Raw genomic sequence first — 6,643 nt, forward strand, 5'->3', positions numbered from 1 at the left:
TAGGAGGGATTTCCTGGTTCTCACAGGCACGAGAGAGATGCAGGGAAGCAAGGGAGAGTTTGCCATGCTTCAGAGAAAGAAAAGCCAAGCAGACAAGTGAGATCTTGGCTGGAGGGGCCACAGGCCACTTTTACAGGCAGTTGATCAGGAGTGTTTAGCTGGGACTAGATGTAACCGAGCACATTGAGGGCAGGTGGAGTGATGCAGAGCTAAGAGTGTTGATAAGGGCACGCTTCTCCAGACGGGAGATAAGTAGTGCCCAGCAATTGTGCCAGAAAGGCAAGTTGAAATTGAACAACTATGTGTGTGTGCATTTTTTACTTGTGGATTCAAGGGAAGCTGGGTGGGGGCTGGTAGCACGGCTCGTTCCTGGAGTTTAGGCGGGATAGCAAAGGCTACATGTAACACTGGGAACCAAATGCTCCAATGCTGGAGACTGTGAGGAACACTTGTCATTTTAACCATCACAGTGTCATACATGTGTGTGCCATGTGTTCATGCTGTCACCAGTGCCATACACGTGTGTGTCCATGTGTTCATGCTGTCACCAGTGCCATACACATGTATGTCCATGTGTTCATGCTGTCACCAGTGTCATACATGTGTGTGCCATGTGTTCATGCTGTCACCAGCGCCATACACGTGTATGTCCATGTGTTCATGCTGTCTTCCTGTTACTTTTCCATGTTATTATTACTACTATTATTATTAATTATTATTATTATTTTGAGACAGGTTCTTTTCAGCTGAACCTAGAGCTCAGTGATTGGCTAGACTAAATGGCCAGTGAGCTCTAGGGATAGATCTGCCTGTCTCCATCCCTTCTCTCCCTCCCAGTGCTCTTGGTTTTTATATGGCCGCTGGAGATTTTAAGTCAGGTTCCCATGCTTGCTGGCCATAGCCATTTTCCCAGACCTCCAATAAAGTACACACTATAAAAGAATATAACTGCAGGCTGAAGAAATGGCTTGGTGGTCAAGTCCTCTTGCAAAGGACTTGATTGGCTCCCAGTACCCATGTCTACTTCTAACCCTAGGCCCAAGGATTTGGCCTCTTTAGAGGCCTACACACATGGACATACCTCCACATAGACACACAGGCATACTCATGACTAAACATAAGAATTAGAACTGGGTGTGGTGGCACATACTTTTAATCCTAGAATTTAGGAGGCAGAGGCAGATGGCTCCCTTAGGAGTTCAAGGCCAGCCAGGTCTACACAGTGAGTTCCAGGATAGTCAGAACTACATAGTGAGATCCTGCTTCAAGGAACCACTCCCCTCCCCACAAAAAGAATAAGAATAGAGGTCTGAAGAGGTGGCTCTTCTAGAAGACCCTGGTTCATATCCTAGCACCCACATGGCATTTTACAGCCACTTGGAACTCCAGCTCTAGGGAATCCAATGCCCTCTTCTAGCCTCTGTGGTCACCAGGCACATATCTAACACACAGGCATACTTGCAGGCAAAACACTCACACCCATAAAGTAAAATAAAATAAAATATGAAGTCTTTAAAAATAAAGGAGATAAGCCATGGTGTTTTATCATCTGCCCTTCCTAGAGTTTGAAAGTAAATGTTAAATACCAAATACAGGTACAAAAATCAAACAAAAAAATTTAAATCTCATCCTTAACAGTACAAAAATCTCTGAACAGATTTTATTTATAAAAGTTTATAAAAGCCAGGCAGTGGTGGTGCACACCTTTAATCCCAGCACTTGGGAGGCAGAAGCAGGCAGATTTCTGAGTTTGAGGCCAGCCTGGTCTACAGAGTGAGTTCCAGGACAGCCAGGGCTATGCAGAGAGACCCTGTCTCGAAAAAACAAGAACAGAAAAACAAAACAAAACAAAAACAAAAACAAACAAACAAAAAACAAGAACAAAAACAAAACAACAACAACAACAAAAGTATATAAAAATTCCTGACCTCCATTCCTTAGCACAGAGCTGGAGGACCCAGGCACGGTGGACCACCTCCTTACCTGGAGTCGGCATTCTCTGGAGAGGGCGTCACTCTAACACGGCCTCTGAGCTGGAGGACCCAGGCACGGTGGACCACCTCCTTACCTGGAGTCAGCATTCTCTGGAGAGGGCGTCACTCTAACACGGCCTCTGAGCTGGAGGACCCAGGCACGGTGGACCACCTCCTTACCTGGAGTCAGCATTCTCTGGAGAGGGCGTCACTCTAACACGGCCTCTGAGCTGGAGGACCCAGGCACGGTGGACCACCTCCTTACCTGGAGTCAGCATTCTCTGGAGAGGGCGTCACTCTAACACGGCCTCTTTAATTTTCCCAGTGTTCGCATGATGTATTTAGTGTTCGCCACTAAATTAACTGCACAGTGCATTTCGGTGCTTGTTGAAGTGTCTTTGTTGTGCATTATAGCATCTAATTTCCACTTCAGAGTAATTGGCCTCCGTAAGTCTTTTGTTAGGGCCTCTAAAAGCACTCACTTAATGACTTTGGATGAAGCTGGTGTAGTAATTAAGTGATTTACAATTTTAGTAAAAGTGAACGTTAAAATGATTAACCAAGTTACTAAATTACTCAAAATGTTCTAAAAAACCCCTGTCGGCAGTGGATTCCTCGACGGGACAGTAACACTCATGTTAAATGGATGCATTTTAGCTCAGCCAAGCTCCACGACACACACTAAGTTCGCAATTAGCACTCCTTGCCACTCTTATGCTATGGATCTGCACACCTTCAAGGAGCTAAGAAGAACTGTACCTAGCTGGAACTCATATCCCAGTAAAAGACATGGCCATTGTGTCTTTGCTGTCATTTCCAGTCTGGACACTCTGTTCCTGGGTGCTGAGTGGCACCGCTCTCCAATTTTCCTGCGGCGCCATTTCATTGTACGGATACAAATGTTTAGAAGTCAGGAGGATGCATGCCAACCTTCTGACTTGGGGACTGTGACCGTCACTATTGACTGTCAACTCGACACAACCCAGAAGCACTGTGGCGATGATGGCCTGGGAGGAGTTTCCTAGCTGGGTTTACTGAGGTGGGGCACCCACCCTGGATGTGCGTGGTACTGTTTCCGTGGCTGGGCCAGAAGGAGAGAAGGTGCTGAGCAGTGAGCCTACATTCATCCCTTGCTCTCTGCGTCCACACCGTGCATGTAATGTAGCCAGTTGACTCAAGCTCCCGTGCCCTGACTCTGTGGATGGACTGCACCTCGAACCATGAGCTGAAATAAAATATTTTCCCTTTAAGCTGTTTTTGTCCAAGTATTTTTCTTTTTTTTAATCACAGAAACAAGAAGTCAAGACGCAGACTGATGGCCGATATTTGACATTTTATTGACAGAAGTGAGTCTATTTGGTGTATATGGATATGTGCTACATAATGATGCTTTGATTGACAGAGGTCCAATAAGATTATATAATAGAGCGGAAAACTCCTATGCCCTCGGGACTATGGCTTGAATGGGAAGCACCCCCCATAGGCCAATGTGTCCCCACATGGTGGTCCCCACCTGGTGGTGCTGTTTGGGCAGGTTTGTACTCCCAGGGGGTGGAGCCTTACTGGAGGAAGTGGGTCACTGGGGGCGGGCCTTACAGTTTTATAGTGCATCTCCTGACACCATGCCTTGGCTACCAGCCACTACATCTTCCTTGCCACGGAGGTCTATGCCCCTCTGGAACTGTAAGCCAAACCTTTTTTCCCTCAAGTTGCTTTTAAAGGATACTTTCTTACAGCAAGGAGAAGTAACTAAGTTGGGCAGCATCTCTACTGTGCCTTTTCTGTTAGGATACACACTGTCCTTACAACCCACATACAGTACCCAGCATGGTGTCTCTTTCTGCCATGGCACATTGTACTGGTTTGTAGCCTGTAATATGTAGCTTAGGTGTGCAGCAGAGGGCACTCTCTGGGCTTCTGGAAGCATGTTCTCTGAAGACCAACAGCTTCAGGAAACCAGCAATGGTACTCAGTCCTCAGCCCTCTCTCTGGTTCGTTCTGGGCTGAGGAACAAGCTGACGGAACAGCTTTGAGGGGGAACTTCGTGGGGGACTCAGGGCAATGCTACCCCCTGGCCTTCCAGTCTCCACTCTAACTTGGGTCAAATTGTTCAGTGTCTGCGAGTGTGACACCAGCATGGTGTCACTTCTACCGAACACTCATATCATGTGCCTGACTTTGTCATTTGATGCTCACAGTCTCTTCCTGACTGCTCAGCCTGTAGATTTCATGCTGAGGCATGAGACAAGGGCTCAGTCATGTCATAGTTTCCCCCCAGTTGCCTATGGTCACACCTCTGTCTATACATATACATACATATACATATACACATACATCATATACATATACACATACATCATATACATATGCACATACATCATATACATATGCACATACATCATATACATATATACATACATCATATACACATATACACATACATATACATATACACACACATATATACATATACACATACACACAAACATATATACATGTACACATACACACAAACATATATACATGTACACATACACATAAACATATATACATGTACACATACACATGGCAGGCAAGCAGTAAATCTCAGCAGCTGCTGGGAGGAGGGAGAAGAGGAAGAGAGGCATTTGCGTTTGGAGTTAGGGTCAGCAATGGATGCCTGCAAGCCATTGTAGAGCTCTGCTTTTGACTAAATCTGGAATGACACAGGACCCGAGAGAGAGCTCAAGCCCCAGCAGAGCGTCACTGACTGGGACACCCAACTAGATATCGGGTGGCCAGAGAGCCTTGTTGATAATAGTTCCTGGGTGGGGGACGTTCTGGGGTACGAGGGCATCAGATGCAGCTTTTGAACACTCCACACGAGATGTGAAAGATCTGCTGTATGGCTTTCCGGGTAGTCCCACTGACCTCACAGTCCACAGACACATACTGTGAGCAGTCCGGTAGGGGGCGCTGTGACTATTTTTGACTAGAGAATGTCCGCTTAGTTAGCTTCCCGGTGAACCAGGAAGATGAGATTGCCAAGTGATTTCAACATGGGCTGGCTGTACACAGTCAGTGGGCCGACAACAGGGCACTCTAAGGCATCGCATGAAGACATTAGCTGAGAAAATAGAGTTTCCTAAATATCCGCGTAAACTCCGCTCAGTGGGGTGCCGTGAAAGGGATGAATTTATACACACAAAGCAATAGGGCAGAACTGAAAGCTGTCAGCTCTGTCAATGGATAATTTCTAAAAACTCACCTCCTGCTCTAGGAGAACGATGCTTCTCTGTCTCACTGGCAGAATAGGGGCAATTACAACAGCAGTCCACAAGCTCCTACCCTGCCGATGAATCAGCCGGGCAACACCGTATCTATCATTAAAGGGCTCCCCTGTGCACCAGACTCCAGCTCCACTCACTACCCCGCACAGAACTTCCTTCCCTCCCAGTTTTCTGGGAGGAGGAAACCTGGATCGGGAGGAAGTCTCTAGCCGACTGGCCTATAGAGATTTTCTCGATGATCATGTGGAGGGGCCCAGGCCACTGGGAGTGGTGTCGCCCCTGGGCAGGTGGTCCTGAGTGGTATAAAATAGCAGGCTGACCAACCCAGTAAGCAGTGCTCCTCCATGGCCTGCTGCAGCTCCTGCCTCCAGGTTCCCGCCCTGATATACCATAGGTGCAGACTATGAAATGAGTCCTCTCCTCCCCAAGCTGCTCTTGGCCAGCAATAGGAGGTAGACTAAAACACACCCCCTTCCTACCGAGTTTCCTATGGGCACATAAACATGCAATTACCCCCATCTTTACAACAAAGCCCTCATGGGGGGGGGAGTGTAGAGATGACTTAGCACTGGCTACTCTTCCAAAGGACCTCAATTCCCAGCACCCGCATGGCAACTCACAACTGTAACTCCAGTTCCAGAGGATATGCCACCTTCGGCCAGACGTGCAGGCAGAATACCAATGCACATAATAATAAATCTTTTTTTAAAAAAACCTTCATTAAAAAAAAATTATGCTGGGTAGTGGTGGCAGCACACATTTTTAATCCCAGCACTCAGGAGGCAGATCTCCTGTGAGTTTGTGGTCAGCCTGGTCTACAGAGTGAGTTCCAGGACAGCCAGGGCTATACAGAGAGCCAATGGCTCAAAAACAGAATAAACATGACATTTTCCTGTTTATCTGGGGAGGAGAGGTTGACCAGTAAGGATGTATGTGCCAGAGTGTGTGTGTGGGGGAGGGTGGGGTGGGGGACAAGAGGGCAGCTTTTAGGAGTTGGTTCCCTTCCTGTACTGTGTGGGTCCCAGGATCAAACACAGGTTGTCTGGCTTGGTGGCGGGTGATATCACCCCACACTGTCTGGAAGCCTCTCAGATTCTTTATAGACACAGTGATACTCCCTAGGAAAGGAGACTGGCCAGCCAGGCTGCTGAGCCATCTGTAGGCTGTGCAGGGAGGTCCAGGGATGCAGTTCTCACCATCCGTGCTGGAGGGGGAGTTTGATAATGCAGCTGCTCTGGGCCATCCCTGCTCCTGTTTGTACCCATACCCATACCTGTTTGTAACCCCAATAAACTCACTGGTTTTCCAAGCTGGACTTTAGTGTAACCATTACTTTGGTCTGGCATAGCTTTTCTTCCTAGGGTGTGTTGCATCTCCATAGTAAAAGTCTCACACAACAAA

Source organism: Mastomys coucha, unplaced genomic scaffold (assembly GCF_008632895.1).
Source record: "Mastomys coucha isolate ucsf_1 unplaced genomic scaffold, UCSF_Mcou_1 pScaffold15, whole genome shotgun sequence".
In the NCBI taxonomy this organism is placed as follows: domain Eukaryota; kingdom Metazoa; phylum Chordata; class Mammalia; order Rodentia; family Muridae; genus Mastomys; species Mastomys coucha.